At 40.5% G+C, this 22,888-nt stretch overlaps 1 long non-coding RNA gene across 1 annotated transcript; it reads right to left on the reverse strand.

The window, feature by feature from the left end:
- Positions 1-153: 153 nt before the first annotated feature.
- Positions 154-18,411, reverse strand: LOC132398207 (uncharacterized). The gene is made up of 3 exons (XR_009513578.1): positions 18,163-18,411; positions 9,746-9,886; positions 154-287 (listed from the first exon to the last, which is right to left on the reverse strand). It is a non-coding gene; the product is annotated as an uncharacterized LOC132398207 (long non-coding RNA).
- Between the last annotated feature and the right edge of the window lie 4,477 nt (positions 18,412-22,888).

Consider the following 22,888-nt stretch of genomic DNA (forward strand, 5'->3'; position numbering starts at 1 on the left):
TGTTAACAAACAAATCTCATAGTAAACATTGAAAACTCACAGTTGGTTTCTTGAGTGGCACAGTGAAATTCTTCCTGACAGAAGTTACATTCTAAACTTAGTTAAAGAGCTATAGAGAAAGTTACAGTATACTTTTTATCATAATTTGTAGCTCTCCACACCCTTGTCACCATGCATTTGGGGACCCTGAGGAGGACATCAAAGGACAACACAAACGTCAGCTTGCTTTGCACTGAGATGCAGCCACACAGGAGTAAGGTCTGTCTTGCAAGAAGTCATAACACCTGCTGAGAAAAAAAGCTGTTGAACATAGGTAGATGGTCTGTGTTTCCAGAGATACAGCATATCACACATTTAGTGGCTATACCTGCAGCAGCTTGTAACAGCGCTGGTCCTAGTGACTGCTTTCCCAGTCATTGATAAAGTTGCTGCTATACTTCTAGATCCTTTCCAAGATTTGACCTTGCAATTAAGTCCAAAAGAAATTGTTGGAAAGATGACTGAATATTTATACACTAGCTGGCATCTCATTGGTGCAGAGCTTAATTGATTACATGCATGTAATTGTCAAGAGCGCCCAGACACCTTGAAATGATTAGTAACCAGAGGAAATTCCCTGCCATCAATGGCAAATGCCTGTGTCTGCTGGAGGATCTTTTGAACAGATCTCCACAAAATTCCCTGGAAGTTGCCATTTGCATTCATCCCATGGAAGTCTATCTTTCCTTCACTATTTATGGAAGGGTGGATACATGGGCACCAAAAGGAACTGATGACACCTGGAAAGAAGTGAAGTAATAAGTAATAATACAATCAAGGTCACCTGTCAACAAGAAGTGTCTTTGAACATGCTGAAGATTGTCCTTCAGGGTTTCTTGGCCAAAATGAGAGATATCAACCAAGACATTCCATCAATTTGTTACCACAGTAAAAAGCAGCTATGGCATTTCAGTTCTGTTTTCTATTCATCCACCCTCTTCTACTTCACGGCTATCTCTTAAATCCATCAAATACTGCAACTGCAACATTCCCCTGAATAGAGCCGCTTGTAGTATTACACCTCTTGCTCATCTTAATGAATTAGAAAAGAAGCAGAAGCAATTTCTTAATCCTATGCTTCTTTCAAGTGATCTGGCAAATACATTGTTGCTGTCTCCTGAACCCCCCCTACTCCTGGAATGGAAGGAGGTTAAAATCAGATGGTAATCACCACATCAGACAAAAGATTTTGACAAAAACATGGTTTGAAGAAGAATCCTTAAAAGTACAGGTTTGAAATGAATCTCACAGATGAAATTTTATCTGAAAGCAAAAAAAAAAATGCACAGAGGGTGAACGAATGAAAGAAAACCTAATATGCTCAGGATCTGGGTGATATCGTCTATCAGCTTGTCTTACTGTAATGGGCACTCCCAAACTGGCATCTGTCCTTTTTCTAATTCTGATTAACTTGTTGCTCATTTGCTACATTTATACTGTATGGCCTCCCTTTTGAAATTGAGGGTTTTAATCTTATTTGGTATTTTTAGATTGGTCCGATACCACTTGGAGTATTTCCAGCTCTTGGTGCCGAAAGGTAATACTTCTGCTTGGCCATTACTCATAAAGGTGGATGTACTCTGAGACACAAGAACTTAATTAACCAGTTTCAAGAGAAGATTTATACTAGTTTTTTTTGGAACAAGTAGAATCAGATGTAAGTTTGGAATCCTCACTCCAGTTGTCTTATTAAGATTTGGATGCCAAAGATATATTTCATTAAAAAAAATTGTATTTTTGTTCACTATATATATAATTATGGAGGTATATCATACATATTTTGGAATTAACATGTATTTTATATTGTTTGTAATGTATCATTCACACTGGTTTGACTGAGGAAGCTTAAAATCAGAACAGCATAAAAATAAAATTTTACAAACAATCATAAGCAACTTATTAGACCAATATTCATGTTGTAAGAACCTGTGAAAATCATGAGTAGTTTATTTGACTGTGGTGTTCTGTAGTGACTATGGAACTCATTTTGATGATTTATAACTGAGCAGAATAGATGCATACCTGGGAAAAAAATCCCTCGACATTTCTGGAACTAATTCATTATGAAGATACTGTACGTGCATTTCTGCAGCTCAGATCCACTACAAGAATGCATAATTTGTGTACTTATACTTTTAACCTCTGCTTAAATACCCCTGGGTTCATGCCAATTACAGAAGCACAACTCCAAGGCGAAGAATGAAGGTCAGTGGCATTAGTACAGTTTGCTCAGTGCTGTCCTTGATCTCCTCTGTGAAAATCGGAATGCTTGCAGAATGAATAGCACTAGAAAGGTTAGTTTTTAAAAGTTAGGGTTTCTTTATAACCTCCTTCTCCTTGTACATTGTAACAGCAGTGTATTTTGTAGCTACATAACCTGCTTTAGAAAGATCCTAAATTGGCTTTTTCCGTTAATTGGAAGTGCTGTGGCTAGTTTCTCCAATAAACTTGCCAAAATAGCTTTGTATATAGCTACCTAAAATATACAAAATAGAGAAATTTACCCATGAAACAGAATTGTTTGCAGCTATTTCCCAGTAGCCTTGCCTCACCCACTCCATACAACTGGTATCTCACATATGAAAGTGTAACTGCAGAATATTCTACTAGACAGAATAGCCTTGAATTAATCCAAAGAGAATTGAAACTGGTTTCATTGTATGCTTGTGCCTTAACCTTATGAAATGGGATGAGTGAGGTGACGGTTATGGAGCAGTGATTTTGTTCTCCCAGGCAAGAGCAGAAGCTGATTACAATAATAAGTTGTCGTTCAACCATCCCATTATTTTAATTAGGGTTGACTTGCTTTTAAAACCTAGTGACAACAAATAATTTGATGGGACAATTACTACTCTCTTGCATCATATATGATCATAAATTTGTAATATAATTTCTGTATGCACCAGAGTAAGAAAATGCTTTTATAATTGCAAATGCATTGGAAAATGAAATACATTGAAACTTAATGATTGTTGGATTTTTTGATAGTTAAAAAAAATGAATTATTGTTCTTTGCATTGTCAAGGTCATGGTGATTTATGTGACAGAGTATTGTTGGGAAGTATGTCCACACTCATTAATTCCACCTTTGGGGAGGTCAGTTCAAAGTTAAAACAGACAGATTGAACATCTTTCTGTTTTAGTGTACTGAATCCTCAGGAATATTAACTTTTACCAAGATATAAAACTTGTTAAATTCTTCTGCTTTCAGACATAATATATACAAAGGGAGCTTTGAGTTTTACCAAACTTAGGATATTAAAACTAGAGGTGATCTACCTCTGTTTGTTACTTTACTGTATGTATAGATCATCTATCTTCAAATTAAAGTAGTTATTAATTTAAATATTTGCAGTTGTGATGTGTTCAATGTTTCAATCCTAAGAATAATCTTGTAACATTTAATTTACCAGTGAAGCCACTTTTAATTTCCAGGCATTCTTCCATTTTCACTTCCACACAGCAGATCTGCAAAACAGCCATTCTTTGTGAAGATCCAATCACAGACAAGAGGAAATCTGCAGATACTGGAAATCCAAGCAACACACAAAATGCTGGAGGAACTCAGCAGGCCAGGCAGCATCTGTGGAAGTGTCCAAAACATTGACTGTACTCTTTCCCATAGGTGCTGTCTGGCATGTTGAATTCTTCCAGCATTTTGTGTGCGATGCTTTGAGAAGATCCAGGATTATTCATAAAATAGGTTAATGCTTATCTGAGTAATGAAAATACCAAATAGAAAATTATTAACAACCTTAGGACATCAGAGATATTTTGCTGCAAATTAAATGCTCTCTTCTTCTTCTGCCATTGATGACCTTCCATTTTCATCGTTCATATTCAAGATACTGGTCATTGTTCATCAATGTTTCTGTATTCCATTGTATCCGCTCTACAGGGGATTGGCCTATACAGCTTCTCCAGAGCCCTGATGGCCGGGTTTACCTCTCACGACAAGATATATGGTTGGATTTTGAGAAACCAACTTTAAAACTTCAGAATTATTTCACATTGCGAAAGACCCAGAAACTAATTTGCGTGAAAAGCAAGATTTATATGTATCACTTTTGGAAGAGATCATTTTTGAAAGTTGCTGGTTTTCTCAATGACCATTGAGGTTTAGAGGTTTGTTCTATTTTTTATTTTTATTTATTTATTATTTTTTTAGAAAATTACAAAGAATAAATGCGATGATTAAATAGTGAGAAAAAGAAAAATAATATTAACCCTCCCCTATTCTTGAACAGTTTCTCACTTGTTTCTTAGTTTTTTTTTATATATATTGCCTATCTCTGGAGAATCTACTAATGAGACTATAAATTAAAAAGTTAATTATTTGTAGGTATTTTAAAAGCACAAGCCAAGGTTGGGAGTTTCATTTTTTTTTTGCCAACGATTGAATAGATAAGCATCAAATGATACTTGGGAAGAGCAGATGAACTGTAGATTTAGTCCAATTTGACAACCAATCAGAATTGTAAATTAACCAAACACACTTCGGTCATGTACAAATAAAATCATGGAGAGAAGTTTCTGTTTTAACTCTTAAATCACAATAAAGTTTTCAGAATGATCATTACTTCTTATGGAGAGTAACAGTCATTTGTCTGAAACTATTTTCTCTTTCTTCTTATCTCTGGTGTTGCTTCATTTATATTAACAATCAAACCACCTCAGCATTCAGACACTTCCATGCTGAAATTTCAGGGTCATTATTTCCAATTTGAAAGGACTTCATTATTCTTCAGATAACAGCGTAAGTTCACAAGCTACACCATGAAACACCTTACCAGTTTTTGGATGTTTGACATGTTGTCTGCAATTTGTCCCCTTTATTTAGCAGTGTTTTAAAGTAAAGGGATTACTACATTCTATTAAATACTGATGTACTGATACCCCTAGGAGTCATGTGAAGGCCCATGTCACAATTACTTCATTTTTAATTTAATATAATATAATTTAATCACATAATTTACAATCCACCATTGAAAAAACTATGTCACTTCAAGAAACAATTTTTCCAATGATTGCCTACTTCCTGTCTCCTATTCAGGGTGCCAAAATCCTTAGTAGGTTTTTATTATGATGCAGTGTGAGAGTTAGAGATACCCAGTCATACGTTTTCTCCGATTTTCAATCCAGTGATGATCTTCTTCACTGTAGTGAAGTGCTTTGAAACATATAAACTCCTGCCTGAGAAGTATCTTGAATCCACTCCAATTTCCCTACCACCACTACAGTCATTAGCAGATGCCATTTCATTGGCTCTTCACTAAACCCTGAAACATCTGAACAGTGAAGGTGCATAAATCAGGATGCTCCCCATTGACTACAGTTCGACAATCAATACTGTCATCCTCCCAAGACTAATCAATAAGCTTCATGACCAAGGCCTCAATCCCCCTTATGCAACTGTATCCTCGATTTCCTCACTTACAGACCCCAGTCACTTTGGATTGATAACAACATCTCCTTCATAATCTCCATCAGCACAGGTGAACAATGAGGCTGTGTGCTTAGCCTCCTGCTCTACTCGCTTTACACCTATGACCGTGTGGCTAAGCACAGCTACAATGCCATATCTAAGTTTGCTAACGACACCGCTGTCGTTGGCCGGATCAAAAGTGGTGAAGAATCAGTACATAGGACTAAGATTGAAAATCTGGCTGAGTGGTGTTAGAATTGATTATTGACTTCATGAAGGAGAAACTGGAGGTCCATGAGCCAGTCCTAATCAGGGGATCAGAGATGGAGACGGTCTGTATCTTTAAATTTCCTGAGCGCTGTCGCAGGAAAGCAGCATCCCATCTTCAAGAACCCCCACAATCCAGGCCAGGCTTTCTTCTCACTGTGCCATCATGACAAGGTACAGGAGCCTCAGTACCTACATTACCAGGTTCAGGAACAGTTATTACCCCTTAATCATCAGGCTGTTGAGCCAGAGAGGATATCTTCACTCAACCTCACCTGCCCCGTCACTGAAATGTGCTAGTAATCTATGGTCTCACTTTCAAGGACTTTTCTTCTCATATTCTCAATATTTATTGCTTGTTTATCATTATTATTATTTTTCTTTTTTTATTTGAACAGTTTGTTATCATTTGCACATTGGTTGGTTGTTCTGTTTAGTGTGGTCTTTCATTGATTCTATTGTATTTCTCATTTATTTTGAACGCCTGCAAGGAAACTAATCTCAGTGTTGTAAATGGTGACATATATGCACTTTGGTAATAAATTTACTTTGAACTTTGATGTATCATATGCCGCTCACAGGTATATCAAGCAAACACGAGGAAATCTACAGATGCTGGAAATTCAAACAACACACACAAAATGCTGGTGGAACACAGCAGGCCAGGCAGCATCTATAGGGCGAAGCACTGTTGACGTCTAGGCCTGAAACGTCGACAGTGCTTCCCCCTGTAGATGCTGCCTGTCCTGCTGTGTTCCACAGGTATATCAAGCTCTCTATTGTTTTGATCATGAGCTTTCACAAATACCTTCATGATACACATCAATTCCTGTCTGAGAAGCGACTTTGATACCTGCACTACTTCAGTGCTACTTCCCATTTCCTCTTCACACCTCTTCCTCTTGCAGCAGAAAGAGCAAGACACGTGGAGCAAAAAGAGGAGGAAGAAAATGAGTGAGGCAAGAAGTGATAGTGAGAGGCATTCTTTGGGTTCACCTTAAGTTACCAGTTAATTGAACTTTGATTCTGTAATGTTTCATAACTCCAAAACATGAAAGTAATTCAAAGGAAAAGAGGAGAGCCAGTCCTGTGTCACTCTCATCATTATCAGATTTTTCATCAACAACATGCAGTTTAGTGCTCCTTTTGAAATTGTAACTTGACTTATTATCTTTTTTCTCTACTCCGCGCAGTCTATTTTTCTCAGCCCAACATTGCATTTTGTATGTTTTTCTGGAGTGGTAGTGGCTGAAGGGAGACTCATTGGTGGAAGGCAATTAGCATTGTCAATGATCCCTCCCATCCATCCAACAATCTCTGCAATCCTGGTTATCACGGAGGACATACTGTAGCATTAGGAAAAAAATTGTTCAGATGGGAAACAGTTTCATCCCTCCAGCCTGTAACTCCTTGTCAACAACCAGGTCTCATCACACTTGAAGCACCAGCAGTATTGTACTGTTTACTTTCTAACTAGTGTTACAAATAAACATAGAACATGGAATAGTACAGCACATTACAGGCCTTTATGTCCACAATGTTGTGCTGACCCTTAAACCCTGCCTCCCAAATAATCCCCCGCCTTAAATTCCTCCATATACCTGTCTAGTAGTCTCTTAAATTTCACTAGTGTATCTGCCTCCATCACTGACTCAGGCAGTGCATTCCATGCACCAAACACTCTCTGAGTAAAAAACCTCCCTCTAACATCCCCCTTGAACTTCCCACCCCTCACCTTAAAGCCATGTCCTCTTATATTGAGCAGTGATGCCCTGGGGAAGAGGCGCTGGCTGTCCACTCCACCCATTCCTCTTAATATCGTGTATACCTCTATCATGTCTCCTCTCATCCTCCTTCTCTCCAGAGAGAAAGCCCTAGCTCCTTTAATCTCTGATCATAATGCATACTCTCTAAGCCAGGCAGTATCCTGGTAAATCTCCTCTGTACCCTTTCCAAAGCTTCCACATCCTTCCTATAGTGAGGCGACCAGAACTAGACACAGTACTCCAAGTGTGGCCTAACCAAAGTTTTATAGAGCTGCAACATTACCTTGTGACTCTTAAAGTCTATCCCTCGACTTATGAAAGCTAACACCCCATAAGCTTTCTTAACTACCCTATCTACCTGTGAGGCAACTTTCAGGGATCTGTGGACATGTACCCTCAGATCCCTCTGCTCCTCCACACTACCAAGTACCCAGCCATTTACTTTGTACTCTGCCTTGGAGTTTGTACTACCTCATACTTCTCCGGGTTGAACTCCATCTGTTATTTCTCAGCCCACTTCTGCATCCTATCAATGTCTCTCTGCAATCTTCGACAATCCTCTACACTATCCACAACACTACCAACCTTTGTGTTGTCTGCAAACTTGCCAACCCACCCTTCTACCCCCACATCCAGGTCATTAATAAAAACCATGAAAATAGAGGTTCCAGAACCGATCTTTGTGGGACACCCTCCAATTCCAATGTAATCCCTCCACCACGACCCTCTGCTTTCTGCAGGCAAGCCAATTCTGAATCCACCTGGCCAAACTTCGGTGGATCCCATGACTTTCTGAATAAGCCTACCATGTGGAACCCTATCAAGAGTCTTACTAAAATCCATGCAGATCACATCCACTACCCTCATCTACATGTCTGGTCACCTCCTCAAAGAACTCTATCAGGCTTGTTAGACACGATCTGCCCTTCACAAAGCCATGCTGACTGTCCCTGATCAGACCATGATTCTCTAAATGCCCACAGATCCTATCTCTAAGCATCTTTTTCAACAGCTTTCTCACCACAGATGTAAGGCTCACTGGTCTATAATTACCTGGACTATCCCTGCTACCTTTTTTGAACAAGGGGACAGCAGTCACCTCCCTCCAATCCTCCGGTACCATTCCCATGGACAATGAGGACATAAAGATCCTAGCCAGAGGCTCAGCAATCTCTTCCCTCACCTCATTGAGCAACCTGGGGAATATTCCGTCTGGCCCTGGGGACCTATCCATCCTAATGTATTTTAACAACTCCAACACCTCCTCTCCCTTAATATCAACATGCTCCAGAACTTCAACCTCACTCATATTGTCCTCACCGTCATCAAGTTCCCTCTCATTGGTGAATATCGAAGGAGAGTATTCATTGCGGACCTTGCTGACTTCCACAGCCTCCAGGCACATCTTCCCACCTTTATCTCTAATTGGTCCTACCTTCAGTCCTGTCATTCTTTTGTTCTTCACATAATTGAAGAATGCCTTGGGGTTTTCCTTTACCCTACTCACCAAGGCCTTCTCATGCCCCCTTCTTGCTTTCCTCAGCCCCTTCTTAAGCTCCTTTCTTGCTACCCTATATTACTCAGTAGACCCATCTGATCCTTTCTTCCTAAACCTGATATATGCTGCCTTCTTCCACCTGACTAGTTTTTCCACCTCACTTGTCACCCATGGTTCCTTCACCCTACCATTCTTTCTCTTCCTCACCGGGACAAATTTATCCCTAGCATCCTGCAAGAGATCCCAAAATATTGATCACATGTCCATAGTACACTTTCCTGCAAAAACATCATCCCAATTCACATCCGTAAGTTCTAGCCTTATAGCCTCATAATCTGCCCTTCCCCAATCATATGTTACTTTACTGGTGTTGATATTACTTTAGAAGGACATGGACATTGCATACGCAGAAGAGATGATTTTAGTTTGTCATTTAATGGTTAATTTTGTTGTTTTGGCTCAGTATTGTAGACTGAACAGCCTGTTCCTGTCCTGTTCTACCATCAAGCAGAATATTCTACCATCTGACCCTTGATAATTTACAGTGTACATCATTATAAAGACTCAATTACCCAGGGAGGTCTGGCCCACATTGCCTGACCACATCCAAAATAAAAATTGGGTTAAAAAGAGACACAATCCTTGGAGGATTAATCTCTTTCACCAATTGACTTCCCAGCTCTTTACTTTACCTCTTCCCCTCCCGATTTCACCTATCACCTGCTACTTGTCCTCTTCCCACCTTCTTACTTTGATATTTCATCTCTTTTTATTTCCAGTCCTGATGAAGGGTCTCAGCCTGAAACATTGACTGTTTACTCTTCACATAGGTGCTGCCTGACCTGCTGAGATCCTCCAGCATTTTGGGTGTATCACTGATAGAATGGACAACTGAAAAAGAAGAAGAAGACAAATAACACACAATGAATTATGTAAAGAACAAAGACCCTTTAAACAATATAGTTGCAATATTACTGAAATATGAAATGTATTACCATTACATAACAATCTGATTGGCTATAATGTGGCAAACAGTAACATCTCAACCAAATTAATGATTGTGGAACGGAACTTGCCCTAGAAGGGATGATGGAGCCAGCTACTGGTAGTGGATTTGATAATGACAGAGACAAAGGACTGCACAAGTACAGTGCCTTCTAAAAGTGTTCAGCCCCCAACCCTTTGCTCACACAAATGAGTTATAACCAACGATTTTCATCAATTTAACTGAGAATTTGTACGTGTGAATCACATGTGCCTTTTTTCACAGTGAAGCCTAAAAAACAGGAAAAATTCTAAAGCATGAAAAACTAAACTGTCAGCAGTTCAAAAGTATTCATATCTTTTATTCAGAACTTAGTTGAACCACCTCTCGCAGCTATTACAGCCAGTAGCCTTTTTAGATAACTCTCTATTAGCCTTGCATAATGTGATGGTGCAAGATATGCCATTCCTACTTGCTAAATTGCTCAAGTTGTACCAGGTTAGTTGGGGAGCAGTGGTGGACGGCAACTTTGAGGTTTTGCCAGGGGTGCTTGATAGGGTTGAGGTGAGGACTCTGTCTGTGCCATTCAAAGGCATCCATTTTCTTCATTTGAAGTCACAGCATGGTTGCTCTGTCATTGTGCTTTGGGCTGTTACTCTGCTGAAAGACAAAATTCCTCCTCAATTTATGCTTTCTGACAAAGGCTTGTAGGTTTTTATCCAGAATCTCTTTATAATTAGCTGTATTCCTCTTCCCAGCAGCCCTAACTAGATTTCCATTCCCTGTTACTGAAAAGCATCCTCATAACATGATGCTACCTCCACCATACTTTACAGAAGGGATGTTGTTACCTGGTTGATGGGTAACATTAGATTTACACCATATATATATCACTTAGTGTCGAGACCAAAAAGTTCCACTTTAGTCTTATCTGACCACAAGACCTTCTTCCACATCTTTACAGTATTTTCTTAGTGATGCTTTACAAAGTCTTTACAATCAGTAATGTGCTTTCTTTTAGCCAGAGCTTCTTCCTTGCCACCTTTCCATAAATACCCTTTTATGCAAGGACTTAGAGATTACGAAGCCATGAACTTCACATCCAGTTGCAGTCACTGACTTCTACAGCTCACTCAGAGTATCTGTTGGTGTTACAGTACCCTCCCTTAGAAGTGCCAATTTTATCTGGGGACTAAATTTATTAGGAGACAGTGTGATAGTGTGGCTGTGGTTTCATATTTTTCCCACTTTTTGATGGACTGCCCTGTTCAGTGCCTTTGAGATGATCCTGTGCCCTTCCTTAGGTTTGTTCTTCTCTATTATCATTTCTCTGATTGTCTTGAAGGCCTTTTTGTCTTCATTTTGGTTTGATCTCTTGAAAATCTACCATACTGCTGGACCTTACAGACAGAGAGGGTATTCATTCTTATGAATTCATTGAAAACAGGTGGTCCTCCAATACATCAACAATACTGGGTAAGTTGGTCAGGTAATATGCAGTATTGCACATGAGGAAAGTTAGCACAGGAATTATGAAGTGGCTGAATACTTTTTCAGCCTCTCAATTTTGATTTTTAATTTTTAGTAAATTGTTGACAGGTTTTGGAATTTTCCTTTAGATATGAAGATTGGCTCAAAACATCCTACTTAATATATATATTAAATTTAGAAAATGCGACAGTAAAATGTGAAAATAGTTGTGTGGGTAGATTTGTTTTTCAAGGCACTGTATGGATTTCATGGATAAGATTGCTCCTGCTCATGGGAGGAACCATATCTTTTCAGCATGGAAATATAAACCAAGACATCCACTGAGAACTTAGAAGAACTTCATTCTCCAGAAAATGGTGAGAAACTGGAACTTGTTTTCATAGTGAGTAGTATAGTTGTTTTGAAAGGAGAACTAGAAAATGGCATGGGGGATGCTGACATATATTTATCCCTGGAGCGTAGAAGAATGAGGGGAGATTTGATAGAGTTATATAAAATTTTGATGGGTATAGATAGAGTGAATGCAAGCAGGTTTTTTTAAACTGAGGATAGGGGAGGGAAAAAAAACAGAGGACATGGGTTAAGGGTGAAGGGGGAAAAGTTTAAAGGAAACATTGGGGGGGGGCTTCTTCACACAGAGAGTGGTGGGAGTGTGGAATGAGCTGCCAGATGAAGTGGTGAATGCGGGCTCACTTTTAACATTTAAGAAAAACTTGGACAGGTACATGGATGAGAGGTGTATGGAGGGATATGGTTCAGGTGCAGGTCAGTGGGACTAGGCCGGGGGTCGGCAACCTGCGGCTCCCGAGCCATTTGTGGCTCTTTCACCTCTGTGCTGCAGCTCCCTGTGGCTTTGGGAAATAATTGGTCAGTATTTAATTAAAATGTATTTTATGTTAGTTTGTTAGCTTTTGAAATGTAATTCTAAATTTGAAGATTATGGTGATCTTGTACAATCTAAGTGTGGCGACACATTTCCTGGCACATCCGAAACGGCTCACAATTAGCCAGCATTCCGGCTAAGGGAGATAGCCTACGGGGGTTTGTGAGTACGCGTCTTTTGCAGCATCTGCGTCCATGGGGGCTGGGTTGAGGGAGGCTTAAAAGCAAGGCTGTTTAGTTCGAATAAAGCTATCTTTGACTGCAGTTTACTGACACCGCTACAACGTGTTTTTATCGCTGGCTGTCCAGACGGAAGGTGCTGAAACACTTTGTCACGTGTCTGGAAGAAGTGAAAACTTTCCTGGGCAGCAAAGGGCTCACCTTTCCTGAGCTGGAACAGCCAGAGTGGCTGGAAAAGCTACACTTCATGGTAGACATGACAGCGCACCTGAACACGCTGAACACAGCTCTTCAGGGGAAAGGACGCACAGCCCTGCACATGATGGAGGATGTTTTGGCATTCGAGCGCAAGTTGACAGTGCTTGCCAGAGATTTACAGAAAGGCACTTTGTCTCACTTCCCCAATTTGAGAGAGTTCAAACAAGGTCACGACATGATAATTTCGGAGTATTTACATTCTGCAATCATCGCAATGCAAACATCGTTTGGGAAACGCTTCTGTGAGTTCAGAGAGGAAAAAAAACACATTATCCTTCCCGGTCACTCCCCTAAGCATCGATCCTTCCCTACTGAATACGACTGCATTGGCAGGTGTGAGTCAACCTGATCTTGAGATGGAACTGGCCGACATAGCCGACAAAGACATATGGGTGTCCAAGTTTAGACGCTTGACAGCAGACCTTGAAGATGTTGCCCGTCAGAAGGCCGTTCTTGCTCAGAAACACAAATGGAGTGATATTGAAAACCTTCCAAAACCGGACAAACTTGTGTTCGAAACATGGAATGCTATGCCCGACATTTATGTAAACATTAAAAAGTATGCGCTTTGAGTCCTGTCGATCTTTGCATCCACATATGTAAGTGAGCAGGTGTTCTCCAACATGAACTTTATTAAAAACAAACATCGCGCACGCCTCACAGATGACAGCTTGCGATCCTGTGTAAAGATGAAGGTGACGTCATACAGCCCTGATGTGCAGACGCTGTGCGCTGAGGTCCAGGAGCAGAAATCCCATTAACCAAGTATGATAAATATTTTAATTGCCTATTATTTTATGTATATTCATATTTTTTCATTGTTCAGTGAAATAGTCCTTTTATTTTTCAGGCTGACAGCTGGCTGATGTTATTTTTGGTTTGCTGCTGGCGGAAAATTTAAGTTCGGCGTTTTTCATAAATACAAGAAGGACTCAAATAGACATTGAGTATTTTACTTAAAAGTAACTTTCAACCCAACGTCTTTTTTTCGGAGTTCAAAATGTTTTTGTTGCATGCAGAAATGTAATTTCGTTTTCTCTGCAGGAGTTCATCAATTTCATAAATGCAACACATTATAGTTTGTTTATACATAGCATAAAGGCAAAAAAAACGTTGTATGCAGTGTTATTTCATTTTAAATGTCAAACGGGTTTTGCGGCTCCCAGTGTTTTCTTTTCTGTGGGAAACGGGTCCAAGTGGCTCTTTCAGTGGTAAAGGTTGCTGACCCCTGGACTAGGCAGAAAAATGGTTTGGCACAGCCAAGAAGGGCCAAAAAGCCTGTTTCTGTGCTGTAATGTTCTATGGCTCTGTGCTTCTATATATGGAATTATATAAGAATGGATGGGAAAATACATTCTTTCGTATTATAAATGCTGAACAACATCAGTTTTTTTTACAACCTCTACGTGTTGCTATGTTTAATGTCATCTCAGCTTTCTTAAAATGCGTTAACAAACACTGATACTCAATATGGAAAGAAAGCATCAAAGAAGTGTCTATCGTTAATGCAGAATTATTTTTGGGTGATCAGCTTTCAGGGAGTCTTCATTAGAATCAGCAACAAAACACTAATCTAAGAGCAGGAAGAGACAGAATCAGTGAAAATATCTGTTTCTTTGACCACTTCCCATTACTTAGGCATGGTCTCTCATCTCATGCAGAAGCTAGTTTCTGTCTTGTCTGGCTAACTAAATAATTCAATGGCACCTGTACAATATTTTGAAAGGGAATATTCTTTGCTTTGTTTAATTAGTGATCACCAGAAGTAGAAGAAAAAATGACAAGAGGTAGTCTTCAAAAAACATTTCTTACACTTGCCTAGCTCAACAGAGTGATGCCTGTTGTTATACTCTCACAGGAAAGATGCTCATGAATAAAATGAAAAAGAAAAGAGTCAGCCAGAGCTAGCAAATCTGACACTATGTGAAAATGATACATTTGTAGAGGTTGTGAGGGAAGAGTTTGTCCATTGTCCTTGCTGCTGAACATCTGAGAGCACTGGCTGCCACTTGGATTTCTCTCCGGTCAGTCAGTCCACCTGACTTCAGAGTATCCAAATGTATAGTGAAGCTTCAAATGCATACCATATGGTATCAGAAAGAAATCCGTAAAGCAAGTAAACAAGAAATGACATTTGGCTGAGAAATATTGATTACTGCCACACTTATGTGATATAATTTCATCAGAAAATCATTTTAGGACTGCTGGAGTACACCATGAGACTTGAAGTAATAAACCAGGCTAAGGATCCCCTTCCTAGAAATGCACAGAGGCAACCGAACATGCAAAGTGATATGCGCACCATTTTTACTTTTCTAATACAATGTAGCATTTAATTGCAGTCTGCACTCTAGCCCAGTCCTGAATGCTATGATTCGACCCATGATCTCCCAGTATTCCATTGTGTCTCTTGGGTGATATCACTGTTGAATCCCTCACAGATATGTTGATTTCATCTGGGCTCCTTGTAAACAATATTGTAATGCTGGGCTCTCACAAAATAAATTCTTGGCTGAGCCTGCAGTGTCATGGTCCCGTCGGGCATGCCCCACTTTGCTATTACCTCAGTAATTGGTTCTCAATCCCCTTGTCGAATTTCCTATCATTCCCAGTTCCACTAATTACACACACCTGCTTCCCATCAGTAAATGCAGGATAAAAACCCTGGAATCACAACAAGGAAATGCCAGTTTGTTGGTCAACTCTTGCATGAGTAACCTTGTTTCCTGGTTCTTTAGGATTGTCAGTTCTAAGTTCTACATTGTTCCTGGATTCTCTACATGTATCTGGTCTCTGCGTAAAGACTCTCCTAGATACCTATTCCACGCTCGTTATGGTGCTAACACCTCCGGACTCTGTCTCTGTGCCTGTGTCCTGCTCCTGGGTTTGTCCCCCAAGCCACGTCCTTGCAACATGCAGTCCGATTTAAAACTAGTTCCATGGTTTCAATAAGCTTCTGAGATGTCTGTGGTTTGCCTGATTCGGAGATGCATTGACAAGTTTTAAACAAGATCTAACCAAAGAGACAGCAGACACAAGCTGTATAAGGAGAGAGGTAAAGGGAAAATCGATGATACCTTCCCTGCATATGACCATAAGGCTGTAAAGTTTGCCAGATGATTATGGCTGAGATTTTCACATTCTCAACATTTAATATCACTTTGGGTAGCAGAGGAAGCTGGGGAATTCAGGGAAAATAACAATAATAAAATATTACAAGAGAAGAGGTGTTGGATGTATGACCAAATATATCTGAAAATGTGGAAAGCAAGGGAAGAAATTGCTGTGCCCCTGACAGAGACCTTTGTATCTTTCTAATCCATAGCTCAGGTACTGAAAGACTGGAGGATGGCTAATAATCTCTTGTATTTATATAAAAAAAAGGCTGCACAGACAAGACAGGGAACTACAGTGCAGTGAGCTGAACATGAGTTGTAAGAAAGTTACTAGATGAGTCTATGACAGACAGGATCTGTTTACATTTGAAAAGGCATTAGCTGATAGGAATAGTCAGCATGGCATTGTATATGGAACTTGTGTCTCATGAATTTTCTGAAGAGGTGTCCAAGAGAATTAATGAAGGCAGGGTGGTAAATAATGTCTACATATACTTTAGCAATGCTTTAGACAAGGTCAAGTATGGTAGGCTGATCTAGCAGGTGAGAGCAGCTTGAATGCACGGGGAGCTAGCCATACGGATACAAAATTGGACTGGTGGAGGACTGTTTTTCCAACTGCACAACCGTGACAAGTGGAGTGCTACAGTAATTGATGCTGGGTCCCCTGCTGTTTGTCATATATGTTAACGATTTGGATCAGAATGCTCGTGGCATAATTAGTCAGTTTACAAATAACACCAAAGTAGTGTTGTGGACAGTGAATGAAGTTATCTAATGTCACACCAGGAAGTAGTTGACTAAAATGGCAGGCACAAGTCGGCAGATGGAAATTAACTGACACTAGTACAAAATAATGCATATTGAGAACTTAAACCAGAGTAGGACACACTCAGTAAATGAGGGATCCTTGGGACCACTGTAAAACAAGGAAACATTAGCATACAAGAAGATACCATAGCTCCCTGAAAGTTGTGATGCAGCTAGAAACAGTGAGGAAGAAGGCATATGACTTGCTTGCCTTTATCAGGTGCGCCACTGAGTACAGAGATGGGAGTTTATGTTACAGCTGCAGGAGATGTAAGTGAGTCTGCACATGGGATATTGTGTGAATTCTGGCTTTCATACAACAGGAAAGATTTTGTTAAGCTAAAATTGTCACAAAGATGTTACCACCACTAGATGGCTTGAGTTACATGGAGAGACTGGGTAGGCCGGAAATGTTTTCCCTGGAGTGAAGGAGGCAGAGAAATGAACTTTTAGAGATTTATAAGATCATGAGGGACATACACAGATAATGTGAATGGTTGCAGTCCTTTTCCCAGGGTAGGTTCACTTGAAAGTAGAGGGAATCAATTGAAGGTGTGAGTGGCAAGAGGACAGAATTTAAAGATCCAAACAGAAACTTTTACAGAGAGGGTGGTGGGTATCTGGATCAAAGGATGTGGTGGAGACAGGTAGCAGGTAGCATTCTAAGGGGTTAATGGAAAGGAAAAGTTTAAGAGTGATGTGTGGCAACTGCAGGCAAGTGGGACTCACAGAGGAGAATATTTTGGTTAGCATGGACGGCTTGAGTTGAATAACTCATGCTTATATGCTGGATACATCTTGTCAGTATGAGGTGAATAAGGAGTCACATTTCCAGCAAAGGATGATACAAAACAAAAAATGTGCTGAAGGGTTGAAAGTCATGGTACTTATTACAATATAACCTGCCATCACAAGACTCTAGCCAAATAAATTTTGGTCAAAAGTATTCTGAATGACCTTACTACTGATGTTTAAAGTCAATTGTAAATGTTTGCATGGGTAAAACACTTTACTATTTACAGCAGATTTCACTATAAATTTCGACACATCTGTTCAGTCTCATATTGATAAACACAGGAGATTCTGCAGATACTGAAAATCTTGAACAACACACACAAGATGCTGGAAGAACTTAGCAAATCAGGCAGCATTGCTGGAGAAGAATGAATTGTTGATGTTTCAAACTATGCCAAGATAATATGGTGTGGGAAGGGAAAGAGCACATGCTGTTAGGCGATAGGTGAGACTAGGTGAGGGGAAAGGTGGGATTTCCCGTCACCCATCACCTCCATCAAGGTCCCTCTAAATGTTTCCTATCCATGACACTATTCAAAAGTTCTTTTCTTTAAAATTCATTATATGATGGAACCACAATACATATTCTCTTTCAGAGCTGCAGATTCAGTTTAAGTGATGATAAGCTCTCACTGTATAGGGCCACTCACCAGGCATGCATCCACTCGATATGCATTAACTCTGACTCAATAATTGGCATACACCATAAAGGTGCTGCATAGCCTGCATCACAACCATGGATTCTGCTGCAGGGCCTGCACGCCACCGCAGGCGAGTTGTGCAGCAGGTTTGGCAATTGCTCCCCCGAATATGCACGTTCCAGCTAATTGTGGTGGAATTTAACTCCCTTCGTTTCACTATAGTCTCGTTGAGACTTGGGCAAGGCACAGCACTGTTACACTCCCTGCTTGCCTTTGTCCTTGAGAAAGAGGACAACCATTTTGACTGATGCTGGAAAAGCAGCAATGTTCATTTAGTATTGAGATATTACTTTCAGCCTCAGTGTTGACATTTTACTTTCGGTTTGAGCATTTCAGTTAACAGCCCTATCGTGCTAGTGCTTTCCTTTCCCTTAAAAGTTCTGCAAAGCTCTCATTAAAGTCAGTGAACTGTTGACCTGCTTCAGTGTTTCTAACCGCTTGGGCCATAACTGAACGTTCTGACAGCCTGTCCCAGAAGCAACAGGTGTAGACTAAATCACGGGCAAGTGGAATTTGTGTGTGAGCAGAATCCTAATTTTTCTTCATTTATTTTACAGAATATAGTTTCAGCCAGCGAGCTTTATTGTACATCTATTTTTGGCCTATTAATAAGTAGGCTGTGTTCTCTAAAGACTGTAGTCTGAGTAGTCCTTCATGGACTCCTCATCTTTTTTTCTCCAGTCCTGCTGAAGGGTTTCGGCTGGAAACATCAACTGTACTCTTTTCCATAGATGCTGCCTGGCCTGCTGAGTTCATCCAGCATCTTGTGTGTGTTGCCTGGATTTCCAGCATCTGCAAGTTTTCTCTTGTTTGTGAAGTTAGTAGTAGTAGTAGTAGTAATTGTAGTATTGCGATCACTCAAGTCCAGTAAGATGTTCTCCTCGGGGGTTGTCTATTGTTGTCTCCTCAAGTGGCTGAGGAGGTTGATCCAGGACCCACTTACCCTGGTGCAGTGTGGGCAAGAGTAAGTGGTGGTTGTGGTTTGTGGTTGGGTCTTCTGGACTTCCAGTCTCTCCTTTCATAGCCGCTGCTTGTTTTGTACGGCACAGCGGAGGTTGATCTCATGTAACACGGATCCCTCTTGAATAGGTCTCCTCCAGGTGTGTTGATTGTGCGCAATGTCTTCCCCACTTTTAGATTTAATGTTGAATTTCTTCAGGGTGATTTTGCTGTTATATTTGAAGCACTTGCTTTGCCCTCCAAGGGCTCGCTGACCTGTAGTGAAGGTACTCACACCCAGCTGAGGAATTTTAGGATTCTGACCCAGTGAAATGAAGGAATGCAGGCACATTTCAAAGACAGGAGAACATATGACTTAAAAAATAACATTTTCAGTTGATGATATTGCCTGTAACTTCGTCATTCTGTGCTCTCATGGTTTTGAGAGTGGTTGTCAAAAAGCCTTGGGTTCCCTCAGTGTGGTTTATTGATGGTTGTAGCCTTCTTACTGAAGTACCTTCTCTCCTCATGTTTTCAAGTGAGAACAATGTTGATGAAAACTCATATCATAAAATTGCACAATATATCAAATACCATGGAGTCAGGCAACATGGAAATTGTCCCCTTTGACCTCTGAATCCACCCTGACCAATAAGTGCTCATTTGCACTAATTTCATCTTTTACCTAAAATGCATTCCCATTCCACAAATTCTACCACAGGGGAAATTAACAAGTTATCCAACCTCCCGACGTGTTTTGGGGGTTTGGGAAGAAACCAGAACACTTGGTGGAATCTCTTGCAGTCACAAATAGAATGTGCAGACTCGACACAGGCAGCGTCAGTGCTCAGGATCAACTTGCATTCTTGGGATGCTGAAGGGGCCACTCTACCTGATGTGCCACTGTGGGATTTTGTAGAAGATACGTAAGTTGCAATAGTTAGCATGCTGGCACATTGCGCTTATTCTGCTATTCAATAAAATTAAAGCTGACTTAATCTTGTCCAAACTCAGGCCTCAATGTCACTTCCTGCTCCCTTCTCACACCACTGATTCCCCAGTAGCTTACTTTTAAGCAACACCTTCAGCACCCAAAAAAATACAAATCTGAAAGTTATGTCTAATTATGACAGGGTCATGTGATCCCCACAGTGCTCCATTGGATCCAGTGTAGTGGTAGTATCCTTTCTGCAGTGCTTCAGCAAAGTTAAACAGGCCCCAATAAATTAACAGGCCTGAGGATGGAGTGGGAAGACAATCACTGGGGCATCCTGATTGGTTTTGACAGCGTTCTGTTGTAAAAGGCATGTTTCACTTTTCTTTATACTCAGAGATATTTAGAAATATTTTAAATGCATTTGAATAATTTAAGATAAATCAACAATACCAATTATATTAAATTACTTCCAGTTTATGATGGCGCTACCGAAGACATGCGACAACTTACTGGTAGACTGAAAAGCAAGAGATTTGACTAAAAACATTACATATAACATCTTTTCTGAAGCAAATTATGGTGAACAATCGCCGCAGACAGTGAGGAGGCAGCCAGAGACGAGGCTGGTTCAGGGGATGAGACATGCTGGGACATTGTGAGGCACAAAGTGTTCAAGCAGGTGCAGCAGACAAGAGTTGGTATCGCTGCCGGAGATGGAGTGAGCGACTTGGAGAGGAATTGATGCGGTTGAGTTTGATGTCAACCCAGGTGTGATGTTGGACGCTCCGACCGACGAGACAATTTGGTGAGATTGATAATGGCTTCAGGTTGGGCAGCCCAAGTATCTCACAGTGCCGGGGTTTGGGTCCTAGTGTGAGGCATTACCCAGTGCTTGGTCAATTTAAACACTGGTCCAGATAGTCTGACAGCCTGAGTATCGGGAATTGAGGCAAAGGTTGGGCAGATCTTGTTTGCTCTCCCGCAAATGTTCATTCCTTACTCCACTGTGGCAAGGCTGTGAACTGATTTGTGTGCTCTGTGTTTTTGCTCCACTGGTGTCATGAGCAGGGACTGAGGCTTGTGCCTACTCTGGCAGCTCCAGGAGAGGATCTGGGACTCAGTCTGTTTCAGAATGCTGTTGGTTTGCTTCTTTTTTTTTGCATAAGTTGTGTGTTTTTCTCCCTCTCTTTCCCTGTCCAGTGGTTTTTGGTATTTCTTCTTTTTAATTGGGTTAATTGGTTTCTTCCTTTGTGGATGGCTGTAAGCAGACACAATTCAAGGTGTATAACTTCAACATTCTTTGGTGATAAATGTGCTTTAACTTTACATATATTATTTAAGTAATGTTACAAAGTCAAATAGGGAGAAATAAATAAAAATAAACTCAAATTGAACATACCTTTTTAAATGCAAGTTGATGACCCTGTGTGTAACATGCTGTAATGGCTTCTCTGTAATGTTTCACTGCCAAGGCTAATGAAGTGGCTTCTCTGCAATGTTCACTGCTGAGGTAATGGTTTCTCTGTAGCAGCAATACTTGAGTTATGTCTGGAGATAACAGGACTGTGGATGCATGTTAGCCAATCAGGATTTTTTTGCTCTGTCTTGTGGATCTGGAAGTAGATTTTTTGCGGGCTTTTGCTAGGGAGAGATGAGTGAAGAAATGCGAATGGAGAGATTTGGTAGACCGCCAGACGGGGTGAACTCGGAGTGAGGGTCCGAAGGGCAGTGACGATCAGAGGAGGTCGATGGTGAACGATCGACTTATCAGTGCGCTCCAACTTTGTGCAACAGACTGTTTAATAAGTTTGGGCCTTTTTTTTTCCTTTTATTTCATTTCTCTTCTAACCATATAGTCAAAGTAAAAATGATAAAGCTTTATCGGTTAATCGTATATTGTGTACTGTTGGTTATTTCAGGGTACTGATTTGTAACAACGGACACATCACACAGCATCCACCCAAATGAGATTTCTTAAGTTTGGCTGGGCTGGGGGTTATCACCCCCTATATTAGGCCGCTAGCTGAAGCGAGAGTTACATGTGGATCGCCTCTGATGGGCTTGTCACGAATGATGTAAAGCTAAGAGACAAAATCTCCAACTCTGTACATGTAATTATCGAACTATAGTTCAAATTGCTCTCCTTCAGTTTTCTGTGTTTTCTTTCTTATTGCAGATTGGCATTTTGGGGTTCTGTGTAGGTGATGTGTTTTTTTCGTGTGAGGGAGGGTTTGAGGATTTGTGACCCAATGTTCCTTTTGGTTTCTCTGTGAGGGTGATCTGTCAGTACTTTTTGTGTGTGGGAGTGGGGTTGAGAGTTTTGTGCTGTTGGCGCTGTTCATTTTTGCGGAGGAGGCAGTTGGGGGTTTGATGCTGTGTCGCTGTTTTTTGTGAGGGAGGGGAGTTGGAGGTTTATGGTTTTTGATATTCTGCTTCCATCTTCCTAGTGGGCAATCTGTTGTTCTTTTTGTGAACGCGAGGGGTTGGGGGGGGGGGGGGTGGTCTGGGATTTGGTGTTCCAACTGCTGTTCTCCATGTGGATAATCTGTTAGGTTTCCTTATGCGAAGGAGAGGGTGGGGAATTTGGGTTTGCAAATTTTGTGTCTTTTTCCATTTTGTGGAGGTGGGGGTGGATGTCTTTTCTTTCAACAACACCCATAGCTCTTCTTTATTTCATGGCTATCTGGAGAAGATGAATATTAGAGTTGTATTGTACTCGCAAACTTTGACAATAAAGTGAACTTTTGAACATTCTGAACCTTTGAACTTGGAGGAGCTGCTTGATCGAATAGTGAGCCC

This window comes from Hypanus sabinus, chromosome 8 (genome assembly GCF_030144855.1).
Source record: "Hypanus sabinus isolate sHypSab1 chromosome 8, sHypSab1.hap1, whole genome shotgun sequence".
Taxonomy (NCBI): Eukaryota; Metazoa; Chordata; class Chondrichthyes; order Myliobatiformes; family Dasyatidae; genus Hypanus; species Hypanus sabinus.